Source organism: Odocoileus virginianus, unplaced genomic scaffold (genome assembly GCF_023699985.2).
Source record: "Odocoileus virginianus isolate 20LAN1187 ecotype Illinois unplaced genomic scaffold, Ovbor_1.2 Unplaced_Scaffold_14, whole genome shotgun sequence".
NCBI lineage: Eukaryota > Metazoa > Chordata > Mammalia > Artiodactyla > Cervidae > Odocoileus > Odocoileus virginianus.
In genome coordinates, this window is record NW_027224276.1 from 48,496 (window position 1) to 66,041 (window position 17,546).

The 17,546-nt window shown below is 43.7% G+C and overlaps 1 protein-coding gene across 4 annotated transcripts in view; it reads left to right on the forward strand.

The window, feature by feature from the left end:
• The window catches only part of GPR173 (G protein-coupled receptor 173), a 70,467-nt gene that overhangs the window by 44,824 nt on the left and 8,097 nt on the right, over window positions 1-17,546 (forward strand). Inside the window, exons 1-3 of one of the 4 annotated variants that reach the window (XM_020885779.2) lie at window positions 2,683-3,454; window positions 4,013-4,100; window positions 17,356-17,531. The gene's annotated coding sequence lies outside the window, so the exon portion shown is untranslated. Of the gene's footprint in view, window positions 1-2,682; window positions 3,455-4,012; window positions 4,101-10,840; window positions 17,532-17,546 lie in introns of those variants that run through there. The other 3 variants (XM_020885780.2, XM_070462800.1, XM_020885777.2) reach the window with 3 other exon arrangements.

The window sequence follows — 17,546 nt, forward strand, 5'->3', positions numbered from 1 at the left end:
GGCACAGATTTAAACCCCAGCAGCCTGGAACCAGAGTCAGTGCTTTCAGCCACCACACTGTGTTGGCTCTCAAACTTCTTCCAATTCACTTCTACTTCTCCCACACTTATTCTGGCTATCAACCACCCCTCCCCACACTGCCCCTCTCCCACAGCTCCCAATTCCCACCTTTGCCTCCCATTATGATGAAACATCCTGACTGCTAGGTTTAGTTTTTCATTTTTAAAAACTTTTTTAAAAATTGAAATATATAACACACATAAAGAAAAGTACTATAGGGATCAGGATGGGGAATACAGGTAAATCCATCGCTGATTCATGTCAGTGTATGACAAAAACCACTACAATATTGTAAAGTAATTAGCCTCCAACTAATAAAAATAAATGAAAAAAAATTTAAAAAAAGAAAAGTACTAGAGGCATAAATATACAGCTTTCAATGAATTGTTACTAAGTAACAATCCATGTAATCAACAGGGAAATAAAGACATAGAACCTTCTCAGTACCTACAAAAGTCTCCTTGGATCTCCTACTCAGAGCCCAAAGGCAATCAAGATTCTGACTTCTAGCACCATAGATGAGTTTCACCTGCTTTAGAACTTTATATAAATAGAACCAAAAGCACATGTGCTCTTTGTGTCTGGTTTATTCTCCTCAGCATAATGTTTGCAGAATCTATCCATATTGTTGTGGGCTTCCCAGGTGGCTCAGTGGTAAAGAATCTGCCTGCCAATGCAGGAGACACAAGAGACATGTGGGTTCAATCCCTGGGTTGGGAAGATCCCCTGGAGTAGGAAATGGCAACCCACTCCAGTATTCTTGCCTGGAAAATTCCATGGACAGAGGAGCCTGGCAGATTACAATCCAAGAGTTAGACACAACTGAGCGTGAGCACTCACACATATGCAGACCATCCATATTGTTGTATGTGGTTGTGGGACATTTCTTCCCATCAATGTGTAGTATTGAATCATGTGAATAAAAGACAATTTATTTATCATTCTTAATGACATTTAGGTTGTTTCGAGTTTGAACTATTAAAAATACTGCCTTTATGAAATGCACATTATTGTATATGCCTTTTGGTAAGCATACCATGAGATGAATTTTCAGCCTTTTAAAAAATATATATGTTTAAGGCTATAAATTTCTCTCTAAGCATAGCCTTAGCAGCATCCCACAGAATTTCAGATATAATATTTTCATTATCACTAAGTTCAAAATATTTTCTAATTTCCATTGTGACTTTATATTTGACTCATGGGTTTTCTTCCCTCTCCAAAACATGATGCCCAAAAGTAACAATAACCACCTGAGGGCCGCGTCAAAATACACATGTTGGAGCTTCATTTCAAACCTCCTAAATTAGTATTTTGGGTAGGTGTACCTGGGGATCCACATTTCACAGACATTACGAGGTTTTAGATGCAGGTGGATTGCAGGACCACAACTTGCTAATGGAGCAAGTGTTTCCTAAGGGCAGAGAGCAAGTGTTTCCTAAGGGATTCACCTGAACCCACTCCAGTATTCTTGCCTGGAGAGTGCCATGGACAGAGGAGACTGGCGAATTACAGTCCATGGCGTCGCAAGGAGTTGGACACCACTGAGCACACACAAGCACCCTGAACCTAGCATACAGCCATGTTTAATAAACGAGTGAACCAGTGAATGAGGGAGGAAGAGAAATAGAAGAAAATTGCATATATGAAGAGAACTGGAATTCTTAAATGCTATAAATTAGGGGAACCACTATAGCATCATTTGGTCTCAATTTAATCTATTCAGGACAGAAATATTTTTTTCCTTCCCTTCAAACCTCTGCCTACAAGGCTTCCTCCTCACCTGTCCCATTCTGCTCTCATGGGTGCGTGTCTGTCTACTGGCCCAGAGAAAGTAGGGGTGGCACAGGAGATGACGTCCTGAGAAGGGTTGTTCAGAGATGGGCAGCGCTCCCAGCCCCGCCCTCCCCCCACACCTGCCCACCTGCAGGCCTTCCTGGGAAAGTGCCCATAGAACCCATTCTAAATAAGATTGTCTGTCCTACCTCTCAGAGCTTTAAGCATCCCTCCCATATGAAAGCTTTTGAGAAACTTCCACAGACCTTTCTGCCCTGACCCCAACCACAGATCCCTTCTACCCCTGCCTCCTCTGAACTTTGTAGCCCGTGTGGAGTTGTTCTCTGAGCGGCCTCTTAGCTACCTCTCCACACCTCCATGCGTGCCTCTCTTCAGCATCTCAGAAAGACTGGAGTCTGAATTCCCCAGCCAGCTATTGTCCTGGCAGCACAGCCACCTCGCCAGCCATCCCCACCCAGTCGGCCAGCCAGCCAGCCGGCTGCTCGCCGGACTCCCCAGCCCTCCCTCCCCGCCCCACCCCAGGGAGGACCAGGCTGGCGGCTGGGAGTCTCCCTGCCTGTTCTGCCTCCCTCCTTCCCTCCCTCTCCCTCCCTGCCTCCCTCCCTCCTCCGCCCGCCCCTGAGGCAGGGACCGTGCAAATCGAGGAGAGGGGGGACGGACAGGCCAGATGGGGTCCAGCTTAGTGCCCTGGGCTCCCCGCCAATGCCCTATCCAGGTTGGGAGTCCCCAGCATCTTGGCACCTACATTTGTGTGAGCTGGGGTGGTTCCCAGGCCTGGAGGGTCCCTCCGGCAGGCTCATAGTGCCCCTGTTTTGCATCAGGACCCCCCTCGGATGCTCTGAGCCACCCTCCTCAACCCGGATCTAAAACCCAGGACACAGCTATCAGGCCAGCCTCTCTCTCCACCCCACCCCCTCTTTCTGGCGTCCATCCCCTTCTCAACTCCACCTCTGCTGCTGCCTCTGGCTGTGGACCTGCACCTCTTCCCCATCCCTGAAGGCCTGGGGAGCGGGCTGAGCCTGGATGAGAGCTCCCCCAACCTGGGGCTCTCCCAGGCCATGGCCCGGGTGCTTCCAGGGAGGAGCCCGGGACCCTGAGCATCTGCTAGAGGCTTGGCAGAGGCCCCACAGGGACCGTGTCTTCTGAGGACAAAAGGCGCGGCCAGCAGGCAGACAGGAAGGGGGAAGGGGGAGACCGGCAGCCAGGCGGGCAGACGGGCAGACGGGTAGCAGGGGCCAGTGTTGGCCCCCCTCCCAGCTTGGCGGAGGCATGAAGATGGGGGAGGGAGTGTGTAGTTGGGGAAGCACCTGCCCGGACCCCCACCTGCCAGCTAGCCGGGCACCTCAAGGCTGTGTGCTGCCCACCTGGTATTCCCCATCACCCCCAGCCCTGCCCAGTGCACTCCTCCAGTGCCTGCTTCCCCTGATGTCTTCGATTTAGACCAGCCCGGCTGTATCCACGGCAACAGAAGCAGGAGTGTCACTGGCTGCCAGATCACTGAGGGTCCCACAATGTGGCCTGGGCTGTGATTTATCCTGAGTGAGACAGCTTCAGCCCCCTTCCTGGATTTCAAGACAGCCCTGCTGAGAGAGCCTAGGTAAGTAGTCAGCATCCCTCCATCGAGGATGGGGGGCTGTGACTTCTGTCCCCCCACACATATTCCAGAGTCTCTATCACTGACATGCTCTCTCTCTCTGACTATGTCTCTCTTTCTGCTCCATCACAAGGACTACTTGGGCACCCAAGCCTGGAGAGTCCTCTAGCCCTCCCTATCTTCCTCGATCCCAAATGTCCCATGAGGAAGGGAACCACCACCTGTTTCCCTGTACAGGGTCTATTTTTATAATTATGGTTGTGTTTGAGCACGAAGCTGTGTTAATATTTCCTTGTGTGCTATCTGTGGAAGGCATGTCTGGAGCCTGACTGTGCTCCTCTCACAATGCCTGCACCCTGGGCAGGCTCAGACTCCTGCAGCTTCCTGCTCTCCCTTCTCCACTGTCAGCCAGGTTCCTTGGCCAGCATGCAGCGCGTGTCTGTGTATGTGTGTCTGCCCATGTGTATGAGCTGGCAGATGGGTAGAGAAGCTGCTCCCAGCCCAGACCACCCCCCACTCCTTTCTTCCTTCTTTCCTTCCTTCCCCTGTCTCTCCCTACAGGTAGCAAAGACTTTTGCTCACTCACTATGGAAGATACTGCTGTGATTTCCAGCTAGGGGTTGGAAGCCACTGTAGGGCTAAAAGGAAGGTGAGATGGGGGTGAGAAGCACTTCCAGGCCCTAGACTGCCTGATGCTGTGGTGGGGGCAAGGACCATGCCACCCAACACCCTGTAGGGGCCAGACACAACAGGGTTGCCTCCACAGTGTGAGCCCTAGCCTTAATCCAAGGCTCTCAGTCTGTTTCAGACGTCCACATTGTGTCTGGGACTCCCCAGATATTGTGGCCTTGCATGCTGTTGGCCACTCGTCCCTCTGCCTGAAGAGGCAAGAAAGCCTGGTACACGGAGAACATGGATTCTCCAGGGAGACCTCCCTCAACTACTGGCTCTGCAGCTTATAGTGAAAGTGAAACTTGCCGAACCTCAGTTTTCTCATCTGCCAAAGAGACTGGTAACCCTTCCTTCATGGGTGTGTGTAGTGACAAAATGAGTTGGTGCATGTAAGTAAAGGATGTTTGTAGAAGTGACCCTGAAGCAATGTCAGCGAAGCTCATGGTCAATATTGTTGGTGATTGTTCATGGTTAATATTGTCATTACTTATTTGGAGGAAGGAGTGGCCCCTCTTCTCCAGGGTCTTTGCTGAGATCTAGGGGGTGGTCAGCAGGTAGGTAAATGGGGGAGGGGCGTGGAAGGGAGGGAGGCAGGAGCAATTCTGTGTTGTGACTGTTCATCTAAGGAGGAATACGTGGTGGCTGTAGGCAGAGCCTCCTGCCCCCACCCTCCTCTAGGATCCTTCCCTACACTTACCCCTGTCTGTGCACACACATAGAGATGCTTGAGCCCCATGAGCTAGCAGAGGCCTGGCCTATAGCCTGCAGCATTGCTGACCCTGGTGATATATGCATCTCCCTGTTGAGGGGAGACTTGGCAAGAGTTTGGTGACAAGGCTGAAGCTTCTGAGATCACAGGGCTTTGGGTGTGGCCCATGTAGCAGCCAGAGCTGTGGGGGACAGGTCCCAGGGAATTCCCAACATAGAGCTTGGGCTGGAGGGACAGTTGGGTCCACTGGCTGGCTTCTGAATGTAGAGATGTGGTGGACCACTGCGTGAGGGGTCAATGGCTGGAGGACAGTTGTCAAAGCCAGAGGAGGAGTAGAGGGAGGGGAAACACTGAGGCCCAGAAGACCTCCTCTGTGGGGGCAGGGGCAGTGGCGTTCTGGGGTACAGACTAGACTTTTCTAAAGAAGCATTTGGTACAGAAGGGAGAGACTCCCACATGTGGTCCAGAGGCATCTAGGCCTGAGCATGGGTATATATGTGCAACTGAAAACATATGGCTGTGTGTGTGCATCTGTTCATGGGCACTATGAATGTGTATGAGTCTGTGTGTATGAGCAGGTCACATGATGGTGTTCAAGTGTGTAGGTGTCTGAGTAGGATCATATTTGTACAAGGGAGTGGGTATGACTTTGCATATCTGTCTGGGTGAGCAAATGGGCATGTTTGATCCTAAGCCTGAGTGAGAGTGTTGTTTCTCTGAGCCAATAGGCCTGTTGAATGTCTGGCTGTGTTATATGTGTGTGGTATCCATTTGTCTTTGAATGTACATGTCTGATTGTATGTGTATGAATATGAGGGTTTCAGAATGCCTAGGTGTGCATATCCTATTAGGTGATTGCCTGGGTATATCTGATTGTGTATATTTGTGTGTACCCATGTGTGCATATGAGTATAGGTGCATCTAAATGGTGTATTTCTAAGTGAACGGGCTTGTGTGTGTGTCCATGCATGTATGGGAGGGTATGTGTGTGTGAACATGCTTCTGCATAGGTGTGCCTGTCATGTATATGTATGAGTAGGCCTGTGTGTGAATGTCTTTGTGGATTCTCCAACATTTTGAAGTATGTCTATGTCTGTGTGTACATGTTTGAAAACATATTGTCTGTAGACAGACCGTTGGGTCCACATCTGATTAGGGAAATGTTAGTGTAGATGGTCGCACTAGTATAAAAAGAACTAATTGTGTGGGAAGGGGAGAGTATGTGAATGCACATGTTTTGTGCATGAAAGTATATCTTGTGGGTTTGCCTGTGTGTGCACATTTGAATATATGGGTATGGCTGAGGGCTGTACACCTTTAAATATATGCACAAAAGGCTGTGTGCATAGGTAAATGGCTATATTCATGTATACATCTACTTGTGTTTGTGGGTACACTCTTATGTGCAAGTGCATTTCTGAGTGTGGTTTGCATGAGCAACTACTTCTCATAATTTTTGGATGCACATGTCTCATTATGTATTTTGTTTGAATTTCTGAGTGAGTTTGAATGTGTGAGTGTGGAAATGCCTGTGAGTGACTGAATGTATGTGTGTATGCTAGTATGTGTGAATATTAGCTGTGTGTGCACTTGAGTGAACATGTCTGTATATTTGCCTGTGTATTCACACACATCTAAGTGTATGTGTGTGTAAATATGCCCATGTGTGTGTCTGTCAGAATGTACAGGTGTCCAAACTGTACCAGTTTGTACAGTTCCAATTATTTGTATATGTGTATTTGTGTATACCATTGTTTGTTTTGGAGTGTATGTTGTAGAACAGTATAAGTGAGTATATATACACACCCCTCTTGACCTGTAAGTGCATTTGAGTGTGTGTGTGTGTGTGTGTGTGTGAGGATGTCTTTGCATGAGTGTGTCTGTGTACTCAATTCTTCTTGTGCAGGTGTACAAATTTGTGAGAATATGTGACTATTCTTCCACATGTGCATGAATCTTCTTTTGTTTCCATGGTTTCTCATATGGTTGTATGAACATATCTCAACATACATACATGGTGTGCGTAATTGTGAGTGAGCATGTTTTGTAAGTAATTTGTGTCTTCATGTCTGATTTCATGCATGGAGGAATGATGTACAAGCCTAAGTTCATGTGAATATGCTTATAGGTGTACATGCCCAGTTGTGTGTATGTCTGTGTGTGTTAGGATGCCATGTATGAGTACACCATCTAAATTATAAGCATGTGCACATCTGGGTGTTTGTGTGTGTGAGTACACTTTGTGTGCATATGTATAAATATGCTTATGTGGTATTGTCTGGGACTATACATGTATATATTTGGGAACTCACTTCTCTGTGTCATGTTTGGTCATTTTCTTACTGGGTGTGATACAGAGTCTGCCTGTCTATGGACATATGCGTAAATTTGCCTGTGTATACACTTGTGTTTGTGACTGAATGTATGCCCTTCATGGGCATTATGTCATGTGAATATATGCTATGCCTATATGTCTGTGTTTGAGGATAAATGGATGTGCATATGCAGTACCAAGTGCAGTATGAATGTTCACTGTCATGGGAGTACCTATGTGTGGGGATGAGGGTAGGTATTTGTGCATGTGCATGTCTCAGGCAAAGAGATTTGGCCTTGGGCTTGTGCAGATAGATCTGATCATTGAAGGGGAAGATAAGGGAGGATACTTGTGAGTCTGCATTATGCTCTGTGTACCCCGGCATGTATTTATGTGCATGTCTGAGGGTCAGTGGTACCCTGCTAGATCATGTCTGGCTTTAATTGTGTAGAAATCCTAGAGAACAGAAGCCATAACACTTCAGCAATCCATAACCACCTTCTGGGGTTTCTCAGGCTTGACCATATGCTGGGCTCTTGTATGGGTCTCAGGATAATTCCTGTCATCTTCACACTCAGGAAGTGAAACCAATAATGACTGATGTCCTACGAGGGAATGGGGCCTGTGGCCCCTTTAGAAAAGGATTTCTTGAAACACAAAGACCTCTTTTCCCATCCTTCCTGCCACCACCAAAGGCACAGAACAAAATGGCATTGTGTGGTATCAAAGGTTGGCAAATGGTTTTTACACACAGCACCCAAATTGTGCTATCCAGGCAGAATTCTAGATCTAAATGTGTATGTATAAGTGAAAAGGGAAGGTACATTCAGGTAGAGTAGGATGTGTGTGGAAGAGGTTCTATATTTGATGAGAGAGAGAGAGAAGGATCTAGTTTGTGTGTATGTAAGAGAGACCCTGGGTGTTTCTGGATAGGGTTTGTATGTGAGACATTTGGGTGTATTTGAGAGTGATGAGTGTGGATGTGGGTGTATGTGAATGATGCATTTGTGAGGCACTATGAGACCATTGGCCTATTGGGTGGAGGATGATATGAGTGACACTCTGGGTGTAGCTATGTGGGAAGATATGTGAGAATGTATATATTTTAGGGATATGTGGGTATGAGTGTATCTGGGTGGTGCGAGAGAGAGTGAGGGGCTATCTAGATGTATGTTTTACATTGTGGACCTATCTATGTTATGTGTATAAGAGTGAGTTTGAGTGTTTCTGAGTAGAGTAAGTGTATGAGGGAGTATGGGTGCATTGGACTGGGGCATTCAAGTGTGGGTAAATTTGGATGGTGTGTAGGTGGGTGAGAGCGCAAGTGTATCTAGGCACTGGAAGTGTGTATGGAGTATATCAATATGGTGTGTGTGTGAGAGAGAACTTGGGCACATCTGAGTGAGGGTGAAGTGTGAGTGTGTATATAATTGGGAGTATCTATGGATGCTGTGAGGGGTATATGTGAGTGAGGTGTGCGTGGTGTATGTGAGAGAGCATGGCTTTATTCTCATGATGTGTGTGGCGGGTGGGTATTCTGAATGATGGTGATTAAGAGAGGGGGAGCTAGATTATGTGTGTGTGTGTGTGTGTGTGTGTGTGTAAGAGAGTGTGTAGGTGTTTCTGAGTGTGATGGGAGTGTGAGCATGAATGCATCCAGTAGGAGGAGTGGGTAGGTGTATTTGGATGGGGTAGAAGTGTTTGGGTTTGATTGGGTCAGGGAGTGAATGTGAGTGTGTTAGGGAGTGAATGTGTGTTGGGGTGTCAGTGGGTATATCTGGATGATGTGTGAGAGAGTGTGGTACATATAGGCTGTTTGTGAAACTGTGTGGATGGAGTGTGTTTGAATGTGAATGTATCTCAATGGTGGGTGGGTGAGAGCACAGGTGTATTTGGGTGGTGTATTAAGGTATATCTGGATGGTGTATTGTTAAAGCTTTGATTGTGTATCTGGGTGTATATATACTTGAGTATGTATGTTAGTATGTATATAATCGGATGAGGTGTGTGGAAGAGAGTGGGGGACATTGCTGGGTAGGAAGTATGAGTTTGGAATGTGGGTGCATCTGGGTGGTGTGGAGAGGATAAGAACATTGGGTGTATCTGGTCAGTGGAGTGTGTGGGGAAATGCACCTGGACAGTATGTGTGAAAGTTGAATATGTTTGGGTGGATGTGTATGTGTGAATTTGCAGACGTTTCTAGATGGTAGTGGAGCATATCTAGATGATGCATGTGGGTGTGAATGTGTCTTAGTGGTCCACAGGGGATGAATCTGGATATTGCGTATATGTATGAGAGGATGTATCTGGCTGGGGCTGTGTGAGTGGGGTTCTGTGTGTTTATGTGAGAGAGATAGAGAGACAGAGAAGTGTGGGTGCATATGGATAGGATTTGTGTGTGAGTGGGTATCTCTGGATTATGTGTAGGTGTCTGTGGATCATGTGTAGGGTATCTCTGGATTATGTGCATTTGGATCTATTTGAGTTAGGTGAGTGTATCTGGGTAAGGTGTTTGTAAGTATAGTATTTTTGAATGGTGTGTGTATCATTGTGGGTGTGTCTTAATACCACATGTGAAAGAGACTGTAGGTGTGCCTGGGTTGGGTATGAGGGCTCTAGATTGGGAATGTGAGTTTAGGTGTATCTGAATGTGGTATGTGAGAGTGTGGGTATACTGAGTTGGGAATTTGCGTAAGTGTGGCTGTATCTGGGTGGAGTGCCTCTGAATGTAGGTGTATTTGAGGTATATATGTATGAGGTATATATATGTATGAGGTGTATCTAGATGGTGTGTGTGTGAGAGAGTGTGTTAGTATTGTGTGTGTGTGAGAGTGGGTGCATCTAAATAGTGTGTGAGAAAAAGAATAGTGTACCCACTTAAGGTGGGGCATGTGGGAGTGGGTATATCTAAGTAGGATGTATGAGGTTTTCTCTGGATGGTGTGTGGGAGAGAGATAAAGTATATCTGAGTGATGTGTGTGCATGTGAATATATGTGGATAGTGTGTGAGAGTGTTTTGGGTATATCTGTGTTTAGTTCAGTTCAGTCGCTCAGTTGTGTCCGATTCTTTGCGACCCCATGGACTGCAGCACGCCAGCCCTCCCTGTCCATCACCAACTCCCAGAGTTTACTCAAACTCATGCCCATTGAGTTGGTGATGCCATCCAACCATCTCATCCTCTGTCGTCCCCTTTTCCTCCCACCTTCAATCTTTCCCAGCATCAGGGTCTTTTCAAATGAGTCAGCTCTTCGCATCAGGTGGCCAAAGTATTGGAGTTTCAGCTTCAACATCAGTCCTTCCAATGAATATTCAGGACTGATTTCCTTTAGGATATGGACTGGTTGGATCTCCTTGCAGTCCAAGGGACTCTCAAGAGTCTTCTCCAACACCACAGTTTGAAAGCATCAATTCTTCAGCACTCAGCTTTCTTTATAGTCCAACTCTCACATCCATACATGACTACTGGAAAAACCATAGCCTTGACTAGACGGACCTTTGTTGGCAAAGTAATGTCTTCTCTCTGCTTTTTAATATGCTGTCTAGGTTGGTCATAACTTTTCTTCCAAGGAGCAAGCGTCTTTTAATTTCATGGCTGCAGTCACCATCTGCAGTGATTTTGGAGCCCCCAAAAATAAAGTCTGCCACTGTTTCCACTGTTTCTCCATCTATTTGCCATGAAGTGATGGGACTGGATGCCATGATCTTAGTTTTCTGAATGTTGAGTTTTAAGCCAACTTTTTCACTCTCTTCTTTCACTTTCATCAAGAGGTTCTTTAGTTCTTCTTCACTTTCTGCCATAAGGGTGGTGTCATCTGCATATCTGAGGTTATTGATATATTTCTCCCTGAAATCTTGATTCCAGCTTGTGTTTCATCCAACCCAGCATTTCTCATGATATACTCTGCATATAAGTTAAATAAGCAGGGTGACAATATACAGCCTTGACATACTCCTTTCCCTATTTGGAACCAGTCTGTTGTTCCATGTCCAGTTCTAACTGTTGCTTCCTGACCTGCATACAGATTTCTCAGGAGGCAGGTCAGGTGGTCTGTATTCCCATCTCTTTCAGAATTTTCCACAGTTTATTATATCTAGGTAGGGAGTATATCTATGGATATGGGTACATCTATATGTGATGTGGATTTATCTAGATGGTGTGTTGGTGGCATATGTGTGTGTTTGATAGTGTGGGTGTGTCTTGGTGGGGTGCATGATTTGGGGAATGTGTATGAATGTGTATATCTTTCCTGGGGCAAAATACACCTCTGCTGGGTTGTCTATGTATGTGTATACAGACATATATATGTATGTGTATATGTATGGAGTGTTTATGTATGTTTATGTATGTGACTGTTCCTGAGCCTGAGTACATGGCTTGTGTGTACATGTGCTTGTGATAAAGTAGTGTGTATCTGTATATGTGTATGAGGTGAGTGTGTTTCTACATGTGAGTAAGTTGAATCTGTAAGGTTTCAAGCCAGGATCTGAGTTTGCATCCTAGTTCTGCCTTTATTAGCTATGTGGCTTTGGGAAAGTCACCTAACCTCAAGTATGCCCTAATTTCTTTTTTTTTTCATTTATTTATATTAGTTGGAGGCTAATTACTTTACAATATTATAGTGGTTTTTGCCATACATTGATATGAATCAGCCATGGATTTACATGTGTTCCCCATCCTGAACCCCGCTCCCACCTCCCTCCCCATCCCATCCCTCTGGGTCATCCTAGTGCACCAGCCCTGAGCACTTGTCTCATGCATCAAACCTGGACTGGTGATCTGTTCACAATTGATAATATACATATTTCAATGCTATTCTCTCAGGTCATCCCGTCCTCGCCTTCTCCCACAGAGTCCAAAAGTCTGTTCTATACTCTAATTTCTTATCTGTAAAGTAGGGTAATAATACTGCCTATTTCATAGGATGAAAATGGGATGAGTTAATATTCAAAAAGTGCTTTGGACTGTGTTTGGCACCTTGTATGGTGTTACCCAGTACTATAATTGTCACATGTGCCTATTTGCAAGTGTGAATGGGGTAGTTTCTATATGCATATTTGCCACATTATCAGTATCCACATGTATTTGCTCATCCTGGCTGTATGTGAGAGTGTGTTTGTACATAAAAGTGGCTTTGTACTTATATGTGTCCCAGTATGTGTGTAAAACCATGGGTATATGAGAATGGAAGCATGGTTCTGGGAGGTTGATGGAGGGGGTTTGGCCCTGTGTGTATGTTTCCCAGCATACACACATCTGAGTGTATGAGTGCATATACCTGTATCTGTGGCAGTACACAGTGTGTTTTTAACTATAAATGGGTTTTTAAATAGTCAGAGTGTAAATGTATGCATGTTGTGAGTGTCTGTAAATGTAAGAAGGTTGGTATTCAGGTTTATATGTGATGATGTGGGTTGATGTGGATGTGTGAAGAGGATTTATGCCTTATGGTCATGTACTAAGATATGTGTTCTGTGTCATGTGAATGTATGTGTAGGTGTGAATCAGTGTGTCTGTTTATGTTTATAAGCAGCAGTGGCTATGTGTATGTGTATACATGAGTCTGCATTGCTCCACATGCCTACCTGCTTCTGTGTACGTAGCAGTGAGCCTGAGCCATGTGTCTGTATGTGTGAGCAAGTCTGTACTGTGTATATATGTATGTGTGCCAGGGTAGGATTTATATAAGATAGTAGGTTTAAATCTCTTAGTGTCAGAGCCTGGGGTGGGGAAGGGCTTAGATCTGTAGGATGTGAGCAGGACGTACCCTGTGTCTGAATGTCAGATCTTACATCCGTGCATGTATGACTGTGTCTGAAAGCCTATAAGTCCATACGATTTGGTCTGTAGGTGTGTGTGTCTGCACGTGCCCATGTGAATGGCAAATGTATCAGTGCCTAGGGCTGTATTTCTATAGAAGGGTGGTTATATGTGTGTTATATAAATCTTTGCATGATTTGCTGGTAGGTGGACACCTACACACATGCCTAACTCTTTCTGTGTAGGAAAGGAGGTATGTGTGTGAGCATCCAATTGCACTTATCAGATGCAGTAAGTCTGGATGTGAGAGAATATTTGAATCTCCATGTACACCTTTGCTTGTGTGCTGTGTATCTGTTTGCCTCTGCAAGTGTCTATGCAATATGACTAGCTGTGAATGTGTCAAGCACACAGAGAAGGTGAAATATTTGTATGGTACACCATAGTAAACTTTAAGAGGATTTCGGGGTACTGGGGTTTGGGGAAAAGAAATTCCTTACATTTTCTTTATGTTATAAAAATTGTGATAAGGAAATAAAAATGCCAAGTTTTAGAAGTTATTTAGTGTTGGATTTGTATGCAATTTTTAAAAGTTATTTATTTATTCATTTTTGGCTGCACTGGGTCTTTGTTGCTGTGCGTGGGCTTTCTCTAGTTGCATCAAGCGGAGCTACTCTTCATTGTGATGCATGGGTTTCTCATTTCGGTGTCTTCTCTTGTTGTGGAGCGCAGGCTCTAGGGCATGTGGGCTTCAGTTGTTGTGGAGCATGGGCTCAGTAGTTTTGGCACACAGGCTTAGTTGCCCCATGGCACATGGAATCTTCCCAGACAAGTGATCAAACCCGTGTCCTCTGAATTGGCAGTCAGATTCTCAACCACTATACTTCCGAGAAGTCCCTGTATGCAACTTTTCAGTGAAATCTTTTCCAATTTTTTTCATGGCACACTTGAGCTCACTTCTGTAAACATAACTTTTTAATTCACTCATGCAAATCTGTAGTGGTCAACATTCATGACCACTTCTGCATCTTCAGTCATGACTGTCTTGATTTATTTTATGGTCATTTTCATCATGATTTGGTAAATCACTTAGTGCTGAGCATAGATAATTTATATAATTATTGTACTTCTTGGTAAAAACCCAAACAAAACAAATAAAGCAACTAACCATTGGTACTTTTGACATGGATATAAATATCCATTGTGGCCTGCCTCTTCTTGATGTCAAAAGGTAAGACCCATTCCATGGAGGTTGTTTAGGCACAGTTTGCCCTCATGCCCTCGTAATTAGCTTGAATGTATGAAATGTAGCAGCATAGTTCAGAAAACTCACTTAAAAGCATGAGTTTTGGGGTCATCGGGTATCATTTTGGTTTCTCTGAAGCATCAGGCAGTTTCTTATGTTGAATATGGCTGGTGCTTTCACACCTTACCAACCTTTCTTAAGAAATGGAACAACTGCTTGAGCACACTTCCCTTTTTCACCTCCCTTTTATAACTCATTCATTCTTGCCATGGCCAGGCAGAGACCCAGGTTTTATGTTGGGAATAGCTACCTAACCTCTTCTGTCTCTTAGTAATCACTGTCAAGAGGAAACTATTTGCATAAGTAAGTGGTAGCAAATAGAGGGTATTTTTTAATTGATTAAAACTTTTCTCATCAATAATCAATAATTCTTAGCCTTTGAATTTTGTGCTTCAAAGGTGAGCTCCTTCTTGAAATCTAACCCCTCTTTCTTTTCTTTCAATCAAATGTGATGTTGAAATTTCTTGTAACAAATGGTCATGAATTTTGAATCCAACAGAAAATTTTCATTTTGAGTATTTAAAAATAATGAAGTTTTCCCTTAAGTAGACTTTGTTCTATTCATAATAAGTCTTCTTTAGTATTACCTTATAACGGTAACTAAGCATCATCCAAGGAACCATACTTCACTTGACTTCTTCCAAGGTGATGTTTGGCTTCAAATCCATAAACCTTGTCAGTATACTTTCATGTATCTTTGAGTGTCGAAAATTTTTGATGTATTTTATTCACGTGCTCAAAGAGCCATGTGTTGAAACCAGTAAGCATCCAATCTGCAAAGGGAGAATCATTCACAAAGGAATGCTGAAATTTTTCTTTTAGCTCATAACTCCTTTATAATATCCTACATACTTAGGTTTAAAACAATAGAGAAAGGTATACTGATTCCAGTGCTTCAGAGAAAGCTGATAAGTGGGTGGGTAATGCCTTGGATCTAATTAAATTCACCTGGCATCATTTACAGTAGCAGTTAGACCTTTGGGCAAACTTTTATAGGTTAAGGCTCCTCCATGGATGACTCTCAGCATTTTCAGAACAAATTCCAACTGTAAACTTTCTGCCATCACCACAGCAGCATCAGTCCACAGACTTGTGCAGAGTTTCCACAATATTTCAAAATATTTGTCTATCACTTTGAGTACTTCAACCTTAGTTTTTTTGGTGCTTCTGGCATTTCTCTTAAGGCTTTCTGACCAGTACTATAAACCAATCACAGTTAATCAACATCCTGAGATATATCAATATAAAATGAAAACTTCTTTGATTCAGTGATCTTCTGGGTTAGTGTTATCTTGATATCCCTTGACCTGTCATCAGTGTGTCTCCTAACGGAAATCATTGAAAGTGTCCCCTTTTTTATTTGGTCTCAAATGTGTGGACAATTTCGCAGCAGACTGCTAACATAAAAGATTCTACTGGGCAGGCATCTTAGCTTTACTGGTTAATTGCATAACCTTGTTACTAGCTGGTTGAGCTCCACCTAAGAATGTTCTAACTCATCTCAAAAAAGAGCCCAGTTTCTTAATTTGCTCTTCTAGATGCTTCAAAAGGTCCATATCTTTCTTTGTGCAGTAGATTGTTTTGTGGTCTGTTGACCAACATAGCCTACTGGGAAAGTTTCTTTTGATAACTTTTCCGTGCAGATTGGATGTTTAGGCTGAGGATAAGAGGGCTAATTGGCAGCTGAACTCAAGTCTGAGACAATCCTCATTAAATTGTTTTAATTAGGAATATCCTGGATTATTTTGTAGGGGAGACTACTGCATTTGTCTTATGAGTCTCCTGATTTTCCAGCTTTGATCAAAAAGTCCAATTTGATGAGGAAAGAAATATCTTAAAAATTAAATCTACTTGAATATGAACCATTGAAGGGGTCAGCAGACCTTTGTGACTTCTGAAAATTGATTTTTTTCCCCAAAATCAAGTTCTAGGTCTTCTATATTTTTAAGCAGCACTCAGAAAGGCTTAGAGTTCTCTTTAATGAATCAATTCAACTGTAGTCAGGCTGCACTTGTTTATTGACAGATTTTTTACATAATAAAAGATAAAAATTTGGAGAAGGAAATGGCAACTCACTCCAGTATTCTTGCCTGGAAAAGTCCATGGACAGAGGAGCCTGGCGGGCTGCAGTCCATGGGGTTACATGACTGAGCATGTGTGCACGAGGGTGGAGGGAGATGGGTTGGTAGCAATAAAGTGGTAGAACTAAAAAAAAAGATAAAAATTAATTGTGAAATCAATTATGAAATCCTGCCAAGAATCAGATTTGCCAAATTTTAAATATTAAAAGCCAGTAGCAAATAAATCAATAAATAAGCAAAAAAATAATAAAAATGTTCTAATATTTTTTAAACAGTTCTTATCTTTTAGAAATAATTACTGAAATTCTTATGGATGAAATGGCATAATATACAAGCTTCAGAATACTCTGAAAGTGGGAGAACTGGGTGAGATTATAGGTGAAACAAGACCCTATGAGTTGACTGTTGGTGAAGCTGGGCAGTGGGTGCACAGAGGTTCATTACAGGATTCTTTTACATTTCTGTTTGAAATGTTCGAGAAGAAAACATTTTTTAAAAAATAAAGAAGCAATAATCAAGGAAATTAACAAAATAGGTGTATTCTCTTTAGGACACCTAATACTATATAGGGCTTCCCAAAAGAAGCAATAATCAAGGAAATTAACAAAATAGGTATATTCTCTTTAGGAACACCTAATACTACATAGGGCTTCCCAGGTGGCACAGGGGTAAAGAATCCACCTGCCAATGCAGGAGACGCAAGAGATGCAGGTTCAATCCCTGGGTCAGGAAGATCCCCTGGAAAAGGAAATGGCAACCCACTCCAGCATTCTGGCCTGGAAAATCACATGGACAGAGGAGCCTGGCTACAGTCCATGGGGTTGCAAAGAGTCAGACACAATTGAGCAACTGAGCACATGATGCTATATGATAGTAATAACAGCTACAATCATATAGCCCTTCTTTTTTTGTAGAAAAAAAAATTGCCCCCAAATAAAAATGAGATGAAATTAAAAGAAAAGCAAACATTGTACATGTATGGGCAAAAGCAAAAAGCCTCACTGATTATGAACAAAAAGTGGCAATCAAAGTAATAATCCAACTCTCTGGGATGTTCCTACAGGAAGCAGTCCAGACATTTACAACCTTTCTTCTCACGTGGTCCCCTTGAGCCCCATCTTGCTCCAGCCCGGGGCAGCTCTGCTAATGTTTCCACCTGTATGTTCCAGAGTTGGCTGCTCTGTGCACTTGCACAGGTTTGTCTCTTGATATATACCTGTTGCAGGATGTATATGTCAAGTAAGTATATCTGGG